Source organism: Dreissena polymorpha, chromosome 9 (genome assembly GCF_020536995.1).
Source record: "Dreissena polymorpha isolate Duluth1 chromosome 9, UMN_Dpol_1.0, whole genome shotgun sequence".
In the NCBI taxonomy this organism is placed as follows: Eukaryota; Metazoa; Mollusca; class Bivalvia; order Myida; family Dreissenidae; genus Dreissena; species Dreissena polymorpha.
Window position 1 is genome coordinate 55,207,072 of NC_068363.1, and position 23,752 is coordinate 55,230,823.

Below are 23,752 nucleotides of genomic sequence, written 5' to 3' on the forward strand. Positions count from 1 at the left end.
GTGACCTTCAATATAAAAATGTTAAAGTTGTTATAACTTTGGTATGCTTGGACCTAGAGTCTTGAAACTTGACATGAAGGTTGGCCAGAACTAGTAAGTAACCACTGGACATTTCAAGGTCATTCATTTGAAGGTCAAGGTCACTGTGACCTTGAATGTAAAAATGTTAAAGTTGTTATAACTTTGGTATGCTTGGACCTAGAGTCTTGAAACTTGACATGAAGGTTGGCCAGAACTAGTAAGTAACCACTGGACATTTCAAGGTCATTCATTTGAAGGTCAAGGTCACTGTGACCTTGAATGTAAAAATGTTAAAGTTCTTATTTCATGTTATAACTTTGGTATGCTTGTACCTAGAGTCTTCAAACTTGAAATAAAGATTGGCCAGTACTAGAAGATGACCACTGGTCATTTCAATGTCATTCATTTGAAGGTCAAGGTCACTGTGACCTTAAATGTTAAAATGTTAAAATTGTTATAACTTTGGTATGCTTGGACATAGAGTCTTCAAACTTGACATGAAGGTTTGCAAGCACACTTAGATGACCACTGGTCATTTCAAGGTCATTCATTCTAAGGTCAAGGTCACTGTGACCTTGAATGTAAAAATGTTAAAGTTCTTATAACTTTGAGATCAAACTTTCCTAATTGTCAATTCAAGTTCATATTTGTGACCTTAAATGTTATTGTTGTTCATGTATATGCATGCATTCAAAACATAACACAAGGTTTGCTCATGCCTTGAAAAGTACTTACATTTCATTTTGACCTTTGAACAATATTTCAGTAATTTAAGTATTGCATTGACAAAAACACGAAAGGTACTTTCCTGTCATTTAAATCAAAAATCCGGCTTCAATGCGGTCATCTCCGACCGCGGAACTCTTGTTTTAATTTATTATGTTAAATGTGCTCGCATATTGTGATAATGTATCTTGGGTAGATGTTTTCCTGGTTTTGTTAAAAATGCACTGTAAAAATGTTCACATTATTTGTTTTTTTTAATATAAACATTGTTTTTTTGCAAATTGTGTGTCTTTTATTTATAATCACATGGGGCTTGTAATGATCTGTTGTGATTTGATCTCAAATAACCTTTTTACCATTAAGGTGTAAATATTTTTTTTTACAAAGGTTACAGGTCAAACAAGCAAAATTTTATGATCCCTTAAGCGAACAAAAGACTCACAAAAACCAACTTAAACACACTATTGTAGACAGAAGTGTGTTTAAGTTGGTTTTTTGTGAGTTTTGGTATGTTGGTTTTTTGTGAGTTTTGGTATGTTGGTTTTTTGTGGGTTTTGGTATGTTGGTTTTTTGTGAGTTTTGGTATGTTGGTTTTTGTGAGTTTTTTCTGTGTTTAACTCAGTTTTAACCAAGTTGGTAAAAAAAACCCACTTTAAACACAGAAAAAACCAACATACCAAAACTCACAAAAAACCAACATACCGAAACTCACAAAAAACCAACATACCAAAACTCACAAAAAACCAACTTACCTAAGCCCACATTTATGTAACAAGTGAGTTTTTTCTGTGTTTAACTCAGTTTTAACCAAGTTGGTAAAAATACCCACTTTAAACACAGAAAAAACCAACTTACCAAAACTCTCAAAAAACCAACATACCGAAACTCACAAAAAACCAACTTACCAAAACTCACAAAATACCAACTTACCAAAGCCCACATTTATGTAACAAGTGAGTTTTTTCTGTGTTTAACTCAGTTTTAACCAAGTTGGTAAAAATACCCACTTTAAACACAGAAAAAACCAACTTACCAAAACTCACAAAAACCAACATACCAAAACCCACTAAAAACCAACTGCCAATACCGCTTGGTTTAACACGGTTAAAACTCGTGTTTAACTCGAGTTTTACACACTTATTTGGGAAGGGCAATGTACAATGTAAATGTATACATATATGTTAATGCAATGTAGTGTAACCCTCAATGTAAATCGCTTAAAAAGGTGAACCACGGCGGTTCGCGGTGATTCGCGCTGATTGAGTAACAGCGAGATACATCGCGCGACGGTCACCACGGATTCGCCCAGACATCACCCAAATTTTCTTGTCGCTCGGAATCACCGCGATTTGTCACGTTGCATCGATTGCGGTGATGTGAGAATGGCGGCAAAAATCACGGGTCGCGTAGTGTAACTGAAGAATTTAGTAAAGTTTAACTTATATTTATTGCAATGTGCAGCCTGTGTATAAGTATTTGACAACTATAAGTAATTGATTTTGGAACATATAACATCAAATCATTATGTTTTCTTATGCAAATGTAACACACTGTAATTTTAAAAAATGGGATTCATTCAATATAAAATGTAATTATGTAGTCAACTTGTACAAAATATACTCTTATATATTCTCCGTACAATATCATTCTTTTACAAAACTATCTGTTTTATATTATCAAAAATAAAATGATAATGACATTATGCGATATTACACTGATATAAGCACATTTCCGTGTTATTTCATGCGTTCCGACGATACTTAAAGCAAAACATTGCTTATATATGATGATGACAACTTCAAATTTGACAATATCGATCATTTGTATAAGCATTTTTTCATTTGTAGTTTTTAGTTACATCCTTTGTAATTGGATAGATGGTTATATGTCGGAACAATGAAAATTTACGTTTTCGAAAAAACAACAACAATGGGAGAGTACTCTTAAGAACTCGTAACGCGTTAGTGTTCTTAATGACAAATAGGCTCCAAATTCACGAAAAGTGTGATTCGAATTGGGTGTAATCGTTCTTTTGGCAAGTATTAGGCTTTTCGGTATTTAGTCATATTTTGTTTGGCCTGTCACAAGGACCGGCAATATTAGAAACTTCACCGGACCGTAAAGAATTTTGCCAGACAAGACCGGCGGTCCGGCCTTTTCAGAAAGCCTTCTGTCGGGCCAGTAGAAATTCCGTGTATCAATATTGTTTCATTTTTAAGTGTGATAAAAGTCATTATTTTGTGAGTACTTCGCGAAGATTTCCGACAGAACTTTGTTCAACTTCGCCTAAAATACGAGATTTAAACGCGTTCCGATTGGTCCATACATTCAACGGTCATTTTCGAGTCGTAACACAGGCCACGTGGTGACAATTTAGACTGGTTATTTACTATTGGCACACGTCATGCTGATGTGTTTTCTGCTGAAGTAAACTTATCGACGTACGCGGCTTGCATTTCCGGAATAAACATCATTTTACTTTGTAACCTTGTTTGTGTGTTTATTTCCAAAGTTGTAAGTCCCTACTTGCATAAGGCTGCATAATGCTTAAATACGTAGCTGGAGCGAAGCCTGGCAAGAAACTGCCCACTTCTGACCGTAAGTCAACAAATGACTATGAAAAATCACGGAAACGTGAATTTCAAGAAAAGTGGTAAAAAATCAGTGATGAAGGAGAAGCTACTTCTGTATGACAGAGTTTAATAAGCTACGCTTTAAAACACAGCATAATAAAAAAGTCAACATGTATGATAAAAGTATGCCATCTATGCCTTCACTTGTCAAGTAAACTTCTGGAAAATAACTATCAGGTTGCTTGTTTTACAGGATATGGTTTCTGACTAAGAGAATCTCCAGGATTGCAGTGATGATTAGATGAATGAAGAAGTTGTTTATCACATGTTAAATACTTATAATTAATAAAGGACATAATTACATTGACTTGTTATATTGTGTTGCAATTGTTTTTGCAATAGGCTTTACAGTTAACATACCCTGGATACAATTTTACTTTTAAAAGATTAACTGCTATTGAAAGATGAAACCCTTTAACAGGGTGTATATTTTAACAAATTTACTTTGGGCTAGTAATTTTGCTGCTGGGCTACTTGTCTTTACCATTCCAGAAGCCCGAATGGCTAGTGGATAAAATGAACTATCATGAAGCAGGGCTCGACATTAACTTTTGAAGCCACTTGTCCAGTCGGACAAGTAGACCATAATTTCACTTGTCCTGACCAAAAAGCAACTTGTCCTGACCATTATATCTTTATTCTGCTCAGTACTTTGCAAAATAATGAAATAATACAAAATGTTCAAATCATAAAGACTTGAATCATTCAAATTACATGTAAACATAATTGCAGGCTATTTTAATACAAAAAGAACTGACTTGAATAACAGGAAAACTCAAGATAATTGATTTTTAAACATTATACAAAGCCATAATACCTGACAAAAACTTGTTTGTTGACAACATCAAACAGAAAATGTTAAAAGTGATGTATATGTACAGTACTTAACTGATATTTAAAAAAACAAAATCAATCTATACATAGGGAGGACGTTACTACGTTAATTGTCTGTAAGATCGGTGTGTACCGGTGTCGTAAAATGCATATTCTTTACACGGGTTGCTTCCCTTGTGAACAGTTCAGTGTAGTACATGTATCACATGGAACTATCGGAATATCTCGGGCTTCGGCGATTAAACGTATACAAAATATACTCGGAAAAGTTGAGTGATATCTCCACAGAAATAATAGCTTTAAAGGCCTTTTTTCTAAGTTATACATTTATAATGACCACTTGTCCTGTCGGACTAGCAAATTTCTTTATTTACTTGTCCGGACTAACAATTTGGTTGTCCCGGACAGTCGGACTACCTTTAATGTCGAGCCCTGTGAAGACTGAAATAATATTATTAGGTTAACTGCTATTTTATTATTTGAGAACTTTGTCAAATATTGAAGTTAATTAATTAGTTTCATTTAATTCTTAGAATTTTACATTATGACAATTACTTATTTATTTATGTTAGATGGGATAATTAATTTAATAAAATATTATGGTTTAATTGATAAGAAAACCTTAATTAAAGAAAGGAAATTTAATCTGGTTGGAAGCGTGCTATTAATGGGTATTACAATCAAGCATTCACACACCTGACAAGGCTTTATCAAAGTGTCAACACGGATAAACAAAGACTTCAGTTACACACATTGACAAATAATTATGTTGGGCTGGGCAATTCTAAGACCTGGTATTGTATTAAAAAATTCCATTGTTGTTCACCTGATATTTTGATTATTATTTTTATTTAACTGCCTAAACAAAAGTGTTTCATTAAAAAAAATATTATTTTTATTCTTATTATCCATTAAGTTGTTGGATTTTCTCTCATTGAAGGATTAGTGATAGAAGTTGTGTTTTGTAATGTTGTGTATTGAAACATATTTTAGTCTGCAATTATCAGTATTCATTTCAAAGCCAGTATCAAATTCACACCATTTTATGTTACAATTTTTTTAAATGCTACTTATACACGAATACCTCATGATTTATTAAATCTACTATAATACCGCTAGTATGCTCCTCTTAAAAATGTTTTGAAATGTAATGTACTTTTTACAAAAATTGTACTCAATTCAAGTCCACTTCAATCATACAGTATGTTAACTCATTCCATACTACAGCCTTATCTCTAGCAACCCCAATCAGTAATAGCCTTATCTACCATTAGATAATCAGTACCCTCATCAGCTCTAAATGCCTGACAGATTATCTGTTTATTGATACCTTTTATGGGTGTGAAAAAGGTTGTTTTTTAGGTGTTGTTACTTTGTTGACTGATTATGTGACAAATATTTTATTATTATATTTCCCATTTAAAAATAAATATAGTAATTTTATAAAAATTTCGAAATCTTGCATAACTTATCAAATAAAACAATTAGATTATTTCCAAATAATGTATCCAATACCATTATTATTTATTTATACACTTTTTACAAATATAAACTGTTTTAATGAGTAAAATCAATCTTAAATAAAACATAAACACATAATAAATTATTAAATGACATAAAAACAATAATAAGATATTGTTAATAATAAGATATTGTTAATAACAAAATCAAACATCAATAGATAAAAAGCACAGTTATGTTTCAATTGCAAGTAATTTTATGGAAAAAAGAAAGAAATTCTGAGAACATCTTAATATGCTTTTATTAGAACTTCATAAAAATAAAAAAGAATACAAATAACTATCCTTAGAAAACAGATATTTGTAATTACTAAATCCTAAACAAACAGCAAAAGATTAAAAAAAATTGTCCAGGGAGCAGGGGTGAATTGTCTCCTCGGGGTGAATTGTCTTGGGGGTGAATTGTCTCCCTGCCGGGGGGAAGATCAAGGGCAATAGTTTCACAAGTGAAGAAGCTGGCCTTGTCTTTGGTTTTATTTTCAATGCATGTTGCCTTTGCGCTATGTTATGACACTGACACAAATAGGCGTTCTTGTGTCACTTTCTGTTTTGATGAAATGGATTTGACTGTTTGCTGCCTTTCGGAACTTGAAATTTGGGCAAAAATATATCCCCTGCCCCCTTAACCCTTTGCATGCTGGGAAATTTGTCGTCTGCTAAAATGTTGTCTGCTGAATTTCTAAAATTAGCATTTTCTTTGATTTTTTTCAAAGAATACTATCAGAATAGCCAACAGTTTGGATCCTGATGAGACGCCAGTTTTGCATAGGCCTTTAAAATTCGGTTCCCGCACTGAAAGGGTTAATGAATGTTATCCACTTTTATAATTGATTTTTTTGTTGTTGGTATTGAATATATTTACTACAACAAAAATTTTGTTGGTCAAATGTTGAAAAAAATCCATTAATTGAGCAATGATGAAATTATTCACATATATGGCACGCCTGAACCACAAAAATGAGAAAAACTAAGTTTAAGTTACCTTAAACTAGGTTTTTCTCTACTTAAATTCAATTTAAGTTACTTAATTCGAATTAACGCTGCTTAAAATGAATTTAAGTAGTTTTTGTGGTTCCCGCGGCGTTAACGCTAATTAAAACACCGAAAATGCATTAACGGTGCTTAATGGTAATTTTCTTACTTAAGTTGAATTAATTCAACTTAACAAGGATTTTCTCTATCAATTGTACTATTTTCAATTAAGTTGCGTTAAAATAGGTTTTTCTACTTAAAATATGTTTTTAGTTACACGAATTCAACTTTAGTAAGGAATTTTACTTAAGTTGTAAAGTCGAATTGTTTTGATTGGTCAGTTAATGATCCGGAAGACCTAAGCCAATCAGAAACGTCGTAACAAACGTAAACAGGAAAGGATATTCTTCTACCGCCATTTACAATTTTGCAATGGATCGGTTACAACGCACGCATTTACCTACAGCTGACAGTGTTCTTGAATAAAATTGCTACTTACCAACTGACATCTTGAATTCAGGATAATTATGATCAAGCAATTGAGTGGTGGTTTATTTATAAGAAAAAGATGAAGCCATACTATGACTTAGCTTGTGGAATGTCATATGGCCTTCTTTTTAAGAAAACAACCCATGTGTAATCAAGGGGTACCCTTCAATTAACTAGACAATTACCAATACTGTTAAAACAACAACAAAATGTTGGTTGTTTTTAAAAAGGGAACTGAAATAACAAATACAGGATATGAAAGACAATTAACGAGCAATCACTGATCCTCATGACATTTTTAATACTGTATTATGGATTCGTTTGTTACCATTGCAATATTTACACACTCATAAAAAAATATAAATTGTTAACTGCTGCACTAAAACAACAATTAAATTCTTAATTAGGTTTATTTTGAATCTCATCAAACAATGGTATCCGGAGAAGCGCCCCCCGGAGAACTGCCCCCCGGAGAACTGCCCCCTTATTTTAAAGGTGGCGGAGAGGTGCCCCCCAATCAAATCGGTAGGGGCGGAGAACTGCCCCCCTGTCAGAATTTAGTAGGCGGATATCTGCCCCCCATCAAATCTGTAGGGGCGGAGAACTGCCCCCCGGTGTCATATTAGTTATTAGTTACGTAGTGAAAACAATACTTACGGGTAATTTTACGTTATCGCCGTACACATTTTATCCGGTAACAATTGAATTTCAGTATAAGTATATTACCATTTATCGAACTGAATAACACAAATTGTCTAGAGGCATGTGATAATACTGTTTAAGGCCCTTAGTGCGCATCTGCACCACTCACTATACATGAATGCCATGTAAAAGTCGTGTTTTAATAAGAGCGCGAAACATAGTCGAGATCCACACAGGAAACGCGTGCGTGTTAATACTGGCCAAGTGTCGCAACTAAATATAGACGTGCAACTCAGTACTTATGGAGGAAAAGTTACATCGGAATTAATTTTCATTATAAAGATAGTATTGACCGATGGAAAAAAAACGTAAATTTACGTATAAAAAAGGAAATTAATAGGCAAAGCAAAGGCATTCATTTAGCTGACTTGAAGAAAAAAATAGAGTGAAGTCGAATTTATAATCAATTTATTTATGTTGTTTAGTTTATTCATGTGTCATACAAAATGACATACATAAATACACACATTACACATATTACGGCAACAGTTTGCATTTTGAGCAGATCATGTCGACATGCCAAACAAACAAAATCGGTAACAGTTGCTTTAATTAGCAGCTAATTAGGCAGGCAGAGAACTTGTTACCGTTAACGATAAGCACCGCGATCTTTTAATTGGTAGACCGGACCGACCTTTATTGTTAAGAACTTGTTAGCTTTGAATAAAGCCGCATACGGGTTAATTATATTGAACCGTCCAAATCCGTAATTGGCGAAAACAAACAAATAAATTATTGTTTTCAGCTTGCATAAGGATGGATTAAATTGCATGCTAATTGTTTGTTTTACTTACGGGGAAATATCAAATAATTCAGCCGAGAAAACTTTTTATTAGCAAAAAGTGATTTGTTTTTCTTTGTTCACATAGACGAAAATCACGTGATTATCAAGATGGCGACGTCCATGCCGAGGCAGGTTTTTTTGCCGTTTTATAACTTTTATTACTTGTACAACTTTATATTACTTTTGAAATTTCACTCAATTTCCAGACATAATAGCAAGAAAGTTACTGGCGTTATTGTCATTATAATACTCGCTTTATATATCGCCGCGAAATTTCTTTAATTAGGGGGCACTTCTCCGGGTCATCAATTCTGACAGGGGGGCAGTTTTTTCTTTTTTTACATTTAAAATTATTTTAAAAGACAATAGTGCACTCAGACTTAAAATATCACCTGGGTAATTTCTGATATGTGTACTTTTTGGGATTGTTTACTTATAAGTTCACTGCCAATACTGAGATACTGGAGACTGTTTTTTTTCCATTTAAATACTAAAATCAAAGCCAAAATTTACATGTATGGAATATAATTAAGTTGGATTCGGTGACACGATATAATCTTTAATTTCTACCTGGGACATATAATATAGTCCCAGTTTCTACATACAAGCTGGTATGACTACTCGTATACAAGACAAGTTATTACTACAGGTAAATGCGATATGACCCGGAAATATATAGACGGGCGGATCGTTTTTGATGTTTATTGCATAGTTACTGACTGTCAGCAAAATTTGATGATGAAAGGGTGTTTTGAATGTTATTCCAGACTAAAACAAATTTTAGCTGACTTAAGATTCTAATCCAAATTTATAATATCTGTATTTTGTGCTCGTACCACATGGCAATCTTTTTCTTCCGACCTCGGGCCTGAATTTATTAACAAACCTGACAACCAATCAAAACGCTTGTTTCATATGCTTATTTTCGGACGCGAGTTTTGACTTAACGATAATTAATAATTCAACTTAAGTAAAAATTTTATTACTTAAGAAATAATTAAATACAATTAACGATGCGAAAGCACTTAAATTAATTTTAAGCAGCGTTAAATGCAATTTAAGTAACTTAACGGTAATTAAAATCAATTTTTGTTGTTCGGGCGCACTTAACGAGTTAAACTAAGTTTTTCTCTGCTTAATTCATTTTTCTCACATAAATAGAAAATAACTCTTCTTAACTACTTAATGCATTTAGTAGCGTTAATTCGAATTAAGTTACTTAAATTGAGTTTAAGTAGTGAAAAACTAAGTTTAAGTAACTTAAACTTAGTTTTTCTCTTTTTTGTGGTTCAGGCGTGCCATACACATACTTAAGTGCAATTCAGTGTCGTTACAGTACTGTAGATTTCGTCTGTGTGGTTAATCAAGTGTATCTACTGTAGATTATTTTTAATTTATTGAACATCATTTTTTCACACCTGAGGATGTTTACGGCTGCTGCATCTTTTAGGCTTGAAGCCACAGGTTGTGAACAAATGTGTGCATGTGTGCATATATTTTATTTCTTAGTTCCTTCCTCACCTGAATAATTACATGACAGTGTGTGATGATGAATATGTATTATCATGCTTATGACAATGTGTTGACCTGGAGCTCCTGCAGTTAAGACTCAAAATGTGGAAAGAATTTTCAATATTAAGAGCTTAATTCTATGCATTAATCTCTGACTCACTGAAAAACATATTTTAAAGTTGACATGGTCATGTGCCATGTGGATCAACCAGAGTACCTAATTTAAGCTCCACCTATATTGTATTGTCACCACCGAAACAATTTACATGGACCCTGGTCCCAGAATGGAAATCGAATACTGGTTGCTGGTGTGACTGCACCAAATTGGCCTTTATTATCAGGCGATCAATTACTTGTAAATGAAAATCTACAGTCGAAACTTTTTCGCATTATAATTATTATTAATATTTATTATTGTTACAGTTACATGTAAGTTGTGTCAATACCATCAGTGAATTCGTAGAAATATGGGATATTACGTAACCAAATGCATTGATGGTGTGTACATCACAATTTCAGCAAGAAAAGATTTTTCAGATACCAAATAGACAATTTTATGTGTTAAGTTTCTTTTTGATAAATTAATGCAGTTGTTTTTTTTACTAACAATATAATATCACCACTATTGAATGCCCATAATCTATGAGCTGTTAGTTTGTTAGTTTCCATTTTTATTTAATGTCATTTATTAATATAAAAAATCCAAATAGTGCCTTATGCCCTCTTAAATACATGCATCCAGTCTTATCTTATTTTGTCACCTTAGACCCCTAGAGAGCACAGTCACCCACGGTTTATTAGATTACAATCAGTAACAAAGTAACTGATAAGCTGAAGGACACACTCCACACATTGAATATCTTATTATCTCCAGGTCAAACAATCTTGAGATTTGAGTTTTTTTTTATTAATTTTAAATGAATACGAAATAAGTTGTTTTTTTTATTGAGGAAAACAAGTATTATAATAATTGTTTTAAACAATGTGTTGGCATGGTAAATCTATCAGTTGTGTTTGATTTAATTATTAAGAACAATGGGCTAATGAATCTGCAGATTAATTTCACAAAGACAATATTATCAGTTTTAAATACATAGTTTTATTTGTTTGTAATACTACTGGCAATCTTCTTAGTTTTTTACTACAAATCCTTACTTTTTGTGTATCCCTTTACCCCTTAGATACGTATTTTGACGCATTCGTAGTCACTTAGAAAGTTATATTTATTCAAGAACTTTCTTACTAGATCCAAGTTTTAAAGGCTTCATTTCCAACCCTTAGATACTGATGAGCAGCAAACAGCATAAAACCTGAACAGCCTGCGTTTTATTCACAGGCTGTTCTGAAGTTATGCTGTTTGCACAAAGCCACTTCCACTTTGCTTTTGTGTGTGAAAGGGTTAAACAAGTGTTATATTTTTATGCTTCCCGAAATAAAATGTTAGCGGAGCATATAGTGGCCAGTTTGTCCTTCCTTCCTTCCATACTTCTTTCCGTCACACTTTTGTTACGGTTTCTCATAGCGCCTTCAACACTTTACCGATCTCTTTCATATTTGGCATGTAGGTACCTTGCATGGACCTCTACTTTTTGATGAGGTTTGAGGTCACTGGGTTCAAGGTCAAGGTCACCGAGGCTAATAATAGATTTTCTGTCACGCTTTTGTTACAGTTTCTCATAGGGCCTTCACTACTTTACGGATCTCTTTCATATTTGGCATGTCTAAGGTACCTTGCATGGACCTCTACCTTTTAATGAGGTTTGAGGTCACTGGGTTCAAGGTCAAGGTCACAGAGGCCTAATAATAGATTTTCTGTCACGCTTTTGTTACAGTTTCTTATAGGGCCTTCACTACTTTACTGATCTCTTTCATATTTGGCATGTAGGTACCTTGCATGGAACTCTACCTTTTGATGAGGTTTGAGGTCACTGGGTTCAAGGTCAAGGTCACCGAGGCTAATAATAGATTTTCCGTCACGCTTTTGTTACAGTTTCTCATAGGGCCATCCGCCTTCACTACTTTACCGATCTCTTTCATATTTGGCATGTAGGTACCTTGCATGGACCTCTACCTTTTGATGAGTTTTTAGGTCACTGGGTTAAAGGTCAAGGTCACCGAGGCTAATTATATATTTTTCCGTCACACTTTTGTTACAGTTTTTCAAAGCGCCTTCAATATTTTACTGATCTCTTACATATTTGGCATGTAGGTACCTTACATATATAGACCTCTACCTTTTGATGACGCTTGATGTCATTTGGGGTCAAGGTCACCGAGGCTAATAATAGATTTTTCTTAGGTGGTTATTAACACATAGATTGACAAAGGGCATCATCGGGAGCATCCATCGTTTTCAACGATACTTGTTGTTAGGAGTTTCAGACTAAGGAGTTATAATGCTAGGGTTAAAAATGATTGAAAAAGTACCAAACACATATTTGTGCAAATGGGGTGTCACTGGGCCAATTGTTGTACTGCTCATTTGACACTTTACAGTAAAACTTGTTGTTCAATGTCATAAGTTGGCAGTCATTTAGTCCAGCCCAAAAAAGGGACCTTTTACACAATTCAATATTCAGTCTCATAATTTAAGATTCAATGTGACAGACTTTCAATTGATTTAAGGGCTTCTAAATGCTCACACCTCACATCAAAGATGATAAACAGTCTCTGGAAAAACCACAATGGGATTTCAATCAGGCAACATTCATTTTAATTTGTTCCCAGCATTTCATAAGCACTTTTTATATTGATCATTAAATTGTTCATCATAATCCATAAATAAACATTTAAAATGTATTTACAATTTCTTTTGAACATTCTCTCCAAATGCTTTGTGACACTATTTCCAATATTCTATCAGAAAGTGTGTTTTTGTTTTGTCTCTTTTTAATTCACCCTAGGGTGTGATGAAGATACAAAAAAGAATGCCAAGGGAAGCTCTGATTTTCTCATTAATTATTTCAAGATAAAAGAGTTGTACATTTCATGCAAATTAAATATGCTTCAAAACATTAAGGGTATTGCACGTGCTTGATAATAGTTTCTTTGTGTCTCACATCACTGAAGCACAAGCTGCTATCTACTGTTGTGCAAATGTCAAATTTTAAATCTAACTTTCATTTTTACCTGAAGTATTTAGTACAAATACCATTTCATAATTATTTGATGAGTTGATAAAACTTTTTACCTGAGAAATGGGGTTATATTTTCAATAAGTTGCCAGTAGCAGACATGGGGTAATCATAATTGTTAATCTGTTATCATCATGATTATTAATTGAATACTTTTTTCATTAATCATGGATTGATCATTAATTATAGCTTTTGTATTACTTAAATAATAATTTTATAGATTACCTCTACAAGAGGTCATTACTCATTATTATTTTATGATTATTTTTGACCAAAAAGCAGATTCAATTTCAATTCATGAAGACAAATGACACATTAACAACATCAGATACTTGCCAACTTATAATGTAGTTAATTACTCAAGTGGTGTAGATCTCTGATAGCTCTCGGTCCGAGGGGTATTTCAAGGGATTAAGTCTGAACAATAGTTCTTATTTGGAACTTGCCTACAACTGGTTTTTCCGCTAATTTACATGAGGTACAAATAAAATTGACCTAGATCCACGGGAATGCGTATTGTTATTCCCCCTACAGGTGAAAATGGAGGGGACTTATGGTTTTTGCTCTGTCTGTCAGTCAGTCACACTTTTCTGGATCCTGTGATAACTTTAAAAGTTCTTCATATTTTTTCATGAAACTTGAAAATATGGATAGATGGCAATATGGAGATTATGCACGTCATTTCATTTTGTTCCTACGTCAAGAATTCTGGTTGCTATGGCAACAAATAGATTAGAAATATTGCTGAAAATAGTGGATCCTGCGATAGTTTTAAAAGTTCTACATATTTTTTCATGAAACTTGAAACATGGATAGAAGGCAACATGGAGATTATGCATGTCAATTCATTGTGTTCCAATGTCAATAATTCTGATTGGTATGGCAACAAATAGACTAGAAATATTGCTGAAAATGGTGGAGTTTCATCGGTATTGGACTCATATTGCTTGGAAATAGTCTTGTTCAAACTAAGTAAGTACGGTACCAGAATATTCATGTGACACTAGGGTCATTATGGTAAAAAGTTTATTGTACCTAACGATTAGTGGAGTTACGAATACAGTCTATTGCATTGATGATCTGCATTTATGCAAAAAATAAGTGTTGGAGCTTAATTCGGTGTGGGAACAGTTAAGTAATCAGTCAAATAATTGATTTCATGAGAATTTTAGTGAACCATGTTAACCCATGTATACAAGTTACATTTTGAAAAAGCAATTCATGCAACTTCTGCACCAGTGGAGAGACTCTGGCATTTTCTTTCCTTTCTCATAGAAGTTGAATGAGTGACCGCACTTTTCAAATGCCCATGAACATTAAATGCAATAATCGTGCAGTACCATGCAACCTTTTTTTTTTTGCAAGTTAATAGGATAAGAATTAAGGGTGTCACGGTACTCTGTGGGACGGTATATCGTAATAGTCTCCTCTCAGTACGGTGCATGATACGCCTTCGAGTGCGTATGGTACGGTACAGCATTTTTCATATGTGCCAACACGCCAAGTAAACTTTTAATGTTTGGATGTTGTAACAATACGCGGCAAGAAAGATTCCATTGGCGCAATCAATAAAATATGTGGCACAGTAATTGGATCAATGTCAACGGAAAATCTCCCAATATCATCTCATATCACATTTTTAAATGACAAATTTTGTAATCATGAATATGAATTTAAAATAAAATTACATTTTTTACAAATTAAAGAAATTAATGTATGTAGAGGTCTTTAAATAAAATTGAAAAAATGGTTTAAAATGGTTTGTATGTTGTTTCCATCTGACAATACGTATCCCGGTACGTATTGTATCGTACACACTGTACCGCGATACGTATAGTAATGAAGGGGAGCGTATCGTGACACCCTTAATAAGAATAGGATTTTTTTTTATAGATGAACAGTGGTTGATTAAGGGTCTAGAAGCCCAAATATTATTAAATGCATGAATTAATACATTTGTAATCAATTTGATCACTTTGGTTGAGATTACCAATTAATAATATATCAATGAAAAAAAACATTAATCATGTTAAAAAATAAGTTAAAATCATTAATTTCATTGATTTTTTTTCGAGTAATTGACCACATGTCTACCCAGTTGCAACTGAGAGTAACATTCTTTTGTGACACAGACATTTTGCTTCACTTCATTATAAGAGCCATCACACTGCAGTTTATAAATTAACTGATAAGATAAGCTATTGGGGGACATCACTGACCCCAGTAGACAGATTATCTCCAGAGCCAATTAAATATGCAGGTTTTGTTGTTTGCTATAATTAGCACATGCTTAACAGTTACATGTATATGTTTCAATTGTACTTTCTCGTGGAAGCTGTCTAAGCCAGCTTTTCACCTAACCTGACCTTTGTAAGACAGACTGTCCAATAAAATTTCCTGCGGCTAGACACAAATAAAGACACTTCATTTATTCCATTGGCTGATTTGAGCGATATATATATATATGGTATGTCAATAAAAGATTCTTATTGTGTTTTCAACAATATCATGAAAATATTATTTTTGATTATTTCACCATATTGACGTTGCCAAATGTGTGGGGAATGCTTGCAAAAAAATAATGATGTTATAATATATTATACATTTTGGGAAGTAATTTAAGTATTTCTTTGCATCAATAGAAAATAACATAAAATAATGACCACTTAAACATTAAAATTATTGTAATCCGAACAAGATGTAGCCCCCCCTCCCTAGCAATTGCTGTGAGGGGTAACAAACACCTGGACATTAAACCCGGGGGGTGGGGTGTTCCGCTGAGACTTGCGAAATGTGACCCATTTTTATACTGGAACTCTGATAAAGTAGACCCATTTTGATACAAGATTTTTTTTTAAAGCATACCCATTTGTATACGATACCATTGAGAATGTGGACCCATTTCAATACAAGAAGTTTTATAAACTGGACCCATTTAAATACTAGAATTTGATTAAGTGGACACATTTCATACTTGAATTTTAATTTCTGTCATATCAATACAGTTTTCTTATTGAATTTGCTATTATATAGATCTTTAACGCTACTGAAATTTACTTTTTGACCCATTTATATGGTGTGCCGTAAAAATGCCAGAGGTAAAAATGCCATAGGTAAAAATGCCAGAGGTAAAAATGCCAGCTGTAAAAATGCCAGAGGTAAAGTGGTAAAAATGCCATAGGTAAAAATGCAAGACGTTATATAGTAAAACAGATTTTTGAGCAATATTTTTTAAGGATATTGAGTATTGTACTGAAACATTTTTTTTTTTATTGAACATGTTGTTAATGGTTGGGAATTTGTGTTTCTTTGATGAATCGGTCATTAAAGAAAACTTGTTAAACTCATTGTAAAAGGATATTGAGTATTGTACGGATACATTTTTTTAATTAAACATGTTGTTTGAGAATAATGTGTCAGTAATACATGTTATTTTATATTGTATTCTAAAGATTCACATGCTTTTTTTAAGAAATGAAAGATTCAAATGTGTCTTATTCATATTGTTTCTGTGTCTTAAATGTGTTTTATTTATATGTGACTATGTGCTTATTTTTTGAAGAAATGAAAGATTCATATGTGTCATATTTGTATTTTATCCATGTCTTAAATGTGTCTTATTTAAGACTATATGCTATACCGCCAGTGCGATGCAATAGATCTTATTTCTTAATCTCCACTTTACACTTAGCGCTGTCTTTAATAAGGCTACCACTATTTCAAAGACAGATTACTGAAAACTAAATAAAAAGTACAACTGTGATGTTGATCCATGTTGATGTTGATTCTAGCTAGATCATATTTAAGTAAATTATATTAGTTCGGAATTATACAATTGCGTATGCTATGCTTAGAATATATAGACATTTATTAACATTTATTAACTGTACTGATATCCACATCAAATAATGATTTTACCTGTATTATTTGCCATTGAACGCTTATTTAAAATAATAATGGTAAATAAAACGGACGCTTGCAATAATTGTCATTAACTTTTTCAAACGGTATAAATATAAGACAATGGTAGAGCCTTTACTATTTATTGAAGTTTTTTTAAGGTACACAACAATTTAGCAATAAATGAAATCAGTTATTTTGGCAGTAAATCCAATTTTTCCAGTACAGTAGCCAGGTGCCTGTGTATTGAGCTAATAAGATAGTGATCAACACAGCAGGTTGCTAATACACAGTGTAGACTTCCCCTGACTTTGATTCGAGCACAATAAATCCCAATATTATAAAATTAACAGAACAGAACAGCGAGTTTATTTGCGACATAAGCATATACATCTAAACATCAAACTACCATAATAATAAATACACAATACACATGCATCAAAATAACACCAAAAATATGTTTATGCATTTTGTACAAATATATGACTTGTGAGAATGTATGATGTAAGAGAAAGCTCTTTCTGTTTTAACAAAGTTAAGTGAATTTTTAAAATCCGCAATTGATAAAGAAAAAAATACAGTTAGATGTTATGTACAAAATTTTAGTTGTGGGGGGAAAATTTACTCTCTAAAAAATCTTTATATTATCTGCTCTAAGTTTAAATGCTGTAATTAGCAAGACGTATTAATACATGCCTCATTTAATAATCAATCTATAATATATAATGCATTTATATATAAGCAAATTTCTGATTTCAATAGTTTTATGGTTTCCCATATTTATGCCCCCTTCAAAGAAGAGGGGGTAGATTTTTTGTACATGTCGGTCAGTCCGTCCGTCCACCGAATGGTGATGTATATCATTTGATGTTATCAAAGTTATAATGGCAGACACAGTATTGTGCCAGATAAGAGATTAGCCCTCCCCAATTAAATCAACTTTTTATAATAATTTAAACATTTATAATTTTACTTCATTCTCATTCACAATCTTACTTTGTGTAAATTAGTATAAATAATGGTTTGTTTATTTTGTGTAGTTAAAATCATCGAAGAATGTGCTTAATTAAAAAAGTGCTTCAGTTTTATAAGTTAAGGAAAGTTTTAATAAATTGATCATTTAATATATGATTTAATTTATAAATTTAGTTTTAAAACAAGAGTCATTTAATAATTAAGATAAGAATTTAATTAATAATTTAATTTTAATCCATTGATCAAGGAATATTAAATCAAATTTAATTTAAAACAGGTGCTTGTTGATCAATTTATAATATAGGAAGATAATTTAATAAGGTGTCTTAGCTCAGGTAATATTAAATACCACACAATACCTGGAAATAAGACAGCATTTTGTCTTATTACCAGTTATTGTGTGGTGTAAATGGTGGATTGGTTGTTTATTGTCTTTCTGTGTTCATTTGCTGAAATATGACAATGAATTTATAAAAATGAAGCTCATTCTATTACAAGAAAAGGAATTTTGTATAATGGAAGAGTTTTTAAGTTACAATATTCATGTAACACACATAAATCCTATTTTAAAGGTAACTGGCCGTCAACTGCAGTAGTCTGTTATATCTTATGGAGAAATTCCCATTATTACATTATGCAGTAACTGTGAAGTCAACTAAACAGCCTGAATGTTGTTGGGTTAAAATGGTTAAAATGCTGATAGAAAGAAAAATAATTCACATATGAAACATTATAAATTGCATGCTTATGTGCCTTCTTTATAAATTCCATGAGGCCTTTATATTTTATGCCCCCGGTAGGGTGGCATATAGCTGTTGAACTGTCAGTATGTCAGTCTGTCCGTCCGTCCGAAAAAAAATTAACGTTGGCCATAACTTTTGCAATATTGAAGATAGCAACTTGATATTTGGCATGCATGTGTATCTCATGAATCCGCACATTTTGAGTGGTGGAAGTTCAAGGTCAAGGTCATTCTTCAAGGTCAAAGGTCAAATTGCGGCGCAGTAGGGGGCATTGTGTTTCTGATGAACACATCTCTTGTTTTATCTAAATTTAGAATAGCATATAATACATTTCATATTATTTGGTGTTCATCTGATACGCTCATTTGTATTTTCAGTTTGGCCATGCCCAGGAGGGAGTGACTGAGTTATGGGGTGCAGAAGAAGCACAAGCCTTCTCGACATGATGAATCATCCCCAACAGCGCTTGAGGATGGTTTCCTGCTCGATGAGGATGAATCCATAACTGAGAACTGAGGATGATACTTCTCTCAACACTGCATTGTATGAAGACAAAGCAACTCAGAGTGGTTAGTCATCGTCAACAACAGAACCAGACTCAGCTGCCGTTGGAGTCTGCCAAGTTGAGATCACTGTGCCTATCAGGGTTGAGTGTTACATACTGAACGAAGTGATCCAAAGCAATTTATTGTCAATACGCACGCTAGAGACCTGGACATTCGCTTTTTACATTCAGATCAAAGCATGGCAAAACATATTTAAGGATGAAAGTATGTGTTAATGAAGCAGGACACACTACTGAATATGTTCATGGTTAGGAAGTTGCCCAGAACCATTTTTTGTGGGAACAAATTTCTAGTGATTATCTTTTTGCCCTTTAGCTCACCTGAGCACAATGTGCTAATGGTGAGCTTTTTTGATCGCCTTTTGGCAGTCGTGGAGTGCGTGTTGTGTGGCGTCAACATTTGCCTTGTAAACAATCTTGAGGCCACATTAATTGTCCAAACTTCATGAAATTTGGTCAGAACATTTTTCCAAATGGAATCTTGGACAAGTTAAAAAATTGTTCCGGTTTATTGTCCGTCATCATGAAACTTGGTCAGAGGATTTGTCAAAATGATATCTTGGGCAAGTTCAAAAATGGTTCCGGTTGGTTCAAAAACATGGGCACCAGGGGGTGGGGCATTTTTCCTTATATGTCTATATATAGCTATAGAAAAACTTGGTATCCGGACAATCGCTCCTACAGACAATCGCTCCTACGCTAAATTTGACAGGGCGGACGGTCGCTCCTACGATGTTTTGACAGGGCGGACAGTCGCTCCTACGATGTTTTGACAGGGCGGACAGTCGCTCCTACGATGTTTTGACAGGGCGGACAGTCGCTCCTACATTATTTTGCCAACCCGGACAATCGCTCCTACATTATTTTGTCAACCCGGACAGTCGCTCCTACATTATTTGGACTCCACGGCAAAATGTAGTGTATGCCGATCAAAGGCTAACACCTATGATTAACCGACAATTAAAATTGCCAACTTGTGTCGAAAAATGCGAAATAAGCCAGATATTTAAATTTGAAATCGAAAATGTCTGTACATTTGAATTTGCCAGCATGTTGCATTTCATGAATTTTGTATTCAATGTATAATTGTTCTTGTCTATTTTGTGTTATTGTAACATATACATATAACATTTTATCAATATATTACAATTCAACACATACAAAAATTGTTCAGTATCACTTTAACACACTATTTTAATAATCATAGAAATGCCGATTAAGAAATTGTTCAGTGTCATATCAATCAATGGGTCAAATGTGAAAACAATGACCTAGCCAATTGTTTACTAACCTTAATTCACTTTAAAGGGATCTTTTGACGGTTTGGTAAATTGACAAAATTGAGAAAAGTTGTTTCAAATTCGCAAATTTTCGGTTTAGTTATGATATTTGTGAGGAAACAGTATTACTGAACATTTGCCATGGTCTAATATAGCCATTATATGCATCTTTTGACGATTTAAAAACCTAAAAATTATAAAGCGTTGCAACGCGAAGCGATTGAATAATTTGGAAAGTTCTAGTGATGTCGTTTAAATTTGTGAAACTACGATGATATAAGGTATAAAATACGCATCTTATGTATCCTTGGCAGGATAGCTAAGTTGGCTAATGCGTTTTTTACTTCGAGTCCTGCTGCGGGCTACTTTTGTTTTCCTTTTTTAAATTTTATTTTTTACTGGAGCTTTTAAAATTTTATGTTTACATTTATTAATATAAAGCATTTAATAGCAAACTTCAAAACATGCCAAAATCTGTGAAAAGGCCCCTTTAATGTGACGCCATTCTGTAATCTTTATGCACGGTTCGCACATCATAGGTGTCAAAGTGGTCATTATCGATTGATACTACCATTGTTGTTATAGCAATTATTGATTTAATGCGGTTTTTATGTTTATTCCATTTGCAAAATGGCACTTATTCCAATAAATGTAATATAGGAACGAATGTCCCTGATAGGAATAATGTAGGAACCATTGTCCAAAGTGCCCTTATAACTACCTTATATTTACAGAATCGACAAACTGTAACATAGTTTGTCAGTAAGTAAATTAATTAATTAAAATCAAATTGATCGCCTCATGTTAAATTGGCTTTCTGTTAACAGGTTGGCAATTTTAATTGTTGGTTAATTATAGGTGTAAGCCTTTGATCAGCGAATAATATGTTTTGCCGTGGAGTCAAAAATAATGTAGGAGCGATTGTCCGGGTTGACAAAATAATGTAGGAGTGATTGTCCGGGTTGGCAAAATAATGTAGGACCGACTGTCCGCCCTGTCAAAACATCGTAGGAGCGACTTTTCGCCCTGTCAAAACATCGTAGGAGCGACTATCCGCCCTGTCAAAACATCGTAGGAGCGACTGTCCGCCTTGTCAAATTAAGCGTAGGAGCGATTGTCCGTAGGAGCGATTGTCCGGGATTCGAAAAACCTTTTTAACACTATAGAGTGTCCCAATGATATCATGAAAAACATGGCCACCAAGGGGCGGGGCTTTTTCCTTACATGACTATTGGTAAAAACATGTTAACACTCTCAGTCGCATTTATAGTCCAATCTCCATGATGAAAAATTCTTATGTGATTATGAATTTTCTTCAGCAACATTAATACCCTGCCCCATACGATAATGGCTCTTATGCTTACATGTTTGTTGCCTGCATCACTGCAGAATATTAGCTGTTTTCTCCCGATATGTTATTAATTTTGTAATATCAACAACTTGCTTAATACGTGTAATAAATTGCTTATTTTTTATGCCAGTTGTATTGATATGTGTTTATGAATGATGAAGTTTTGATGAAATATCATTAAATTGTAAAAACTATGTTCATGCATTCTTTTATTGCACAGACTAAAATTGTTACTACAGTCTCAGGTTTACTTAGAGACTGTATCACATAAATGGTTGCATAAGCTCCTCTGTAGAAGCCGGAACACATTTCATTTAGTTATCATTATGTACATAAGGGGACATACTTTTAAAGTTTTGATTGTGCTTTTTAACAACACATGGAATCCATATGTTCTTTTCATTAACTTTTTGCATTCTGGGCACTCATACACAACGGACTGATTAATGTCCTCAACAAATTCACTATCACAATGTTCATCCTCTTCATCCCATGACACAAAATCCGCCTAAGACATGTTGAAGATAAACAGAAAAGTCACTTAATAACTTGATTGATATGCTAAATATCGGAGAATGGCACAGTATACGGGTCTGAAGATTTCTATACATATACTCTAGGTTGTAATGTTATTTATTATTGGTAAAATTGTGCATTGAATTGAGCAGTAATTTAAGAGAGCAAAGAACACAAACAGCAGATTAGAGCAGACCAAGAACAGATTCTCTCCATAAGAAGAAAAACTTGTTCAGAGCTTTATTCAAATTATACTACAGGTAAATGGCATTCGGATTATTCAAATTTGAAAAATGCAATTAAAATGAAAAACAAAAATCTAATTAAAACAACCTATTATTAGTTGTTTGTCGTAAGATTCTTATCGCTCCTTTATCTCATTACAAAGGCCATCTTTATATACCGGTAAGAATTGTGTTTTTTTTTCAAACTGGAGCCAGATAAAATCGCTTAATAAAACAATGCGGCATGTGATTTATTTTAATTGACACATTACCGTTGAGTGATAATACCGCATACATTCTCATTTTAATAATACATAACATATTTGTTTCAAATTGCAAACACTGGAATGCGAAAGCGAGTTTTAGAAATGTTGATAAGCGTGTTTACTACCGTTGCAACCGTCAAACAGTTGCGCGTTTAAACCTATCTCGCCAAAACCACTGGATGCGCGAGAGTTTGCCGATATTTGGCGAGCTGCCTATCTCTGTTACTATGTCTCTGATAAAACTAATTACTGCTGTGTTGTTTTTTTCATCCTTTCCATTTGTCTCTTTTATATGTCTGTCAAATACAGGGCATATTAAGGCTCGATTGGTCATTGTCTGCTCGGGTACTACTTACATGTACCCCGGGTACTCTTAAGTATACTTACATGTACCCCGGGTACGGTAAATATACTAAAACGTACCCGGGAAATTTAAAGCTTAATCGGTCGTTGTCGGCTATTTTTATGTCCCCCACTATAGTAGTGGGGGACATATTGTTTTTGCCCTGTCTGTTGGTCTGTCTGTTTGCGCCAACTTTAACATTTTGCAATAACTTTTGCTATATTGAAGATAGCAACTTCATATTTGGCATGCTTGTGTATCT

At 33.5% G+C, this 23,752-nt stretch overlaps 1 long non-coding RNA gene across 1 annotated transcript in view; it reads left to right on the plus strand.

Moving 5' to 3' along the window:
* LOC127844674 (uncharacterized) overlaps positions 1-22,335 on the plus strand; it is a 51,385-nt gene extending 29,050 nt beyond the window's left edge. Inside the window, exon 3 of the long non-coding RNA XR_008032863.1 lies at positions 19,323-22,335. This is a non-coding gene — a long non-coding RNA (uncharacterized LOC127844674). The remainder of the gene's footprint in view (positions 1-19,322) is intronic.
* The last annotated feature ends 1,417 nt before the right edge of the window (positions 22,336-23,752 follow it).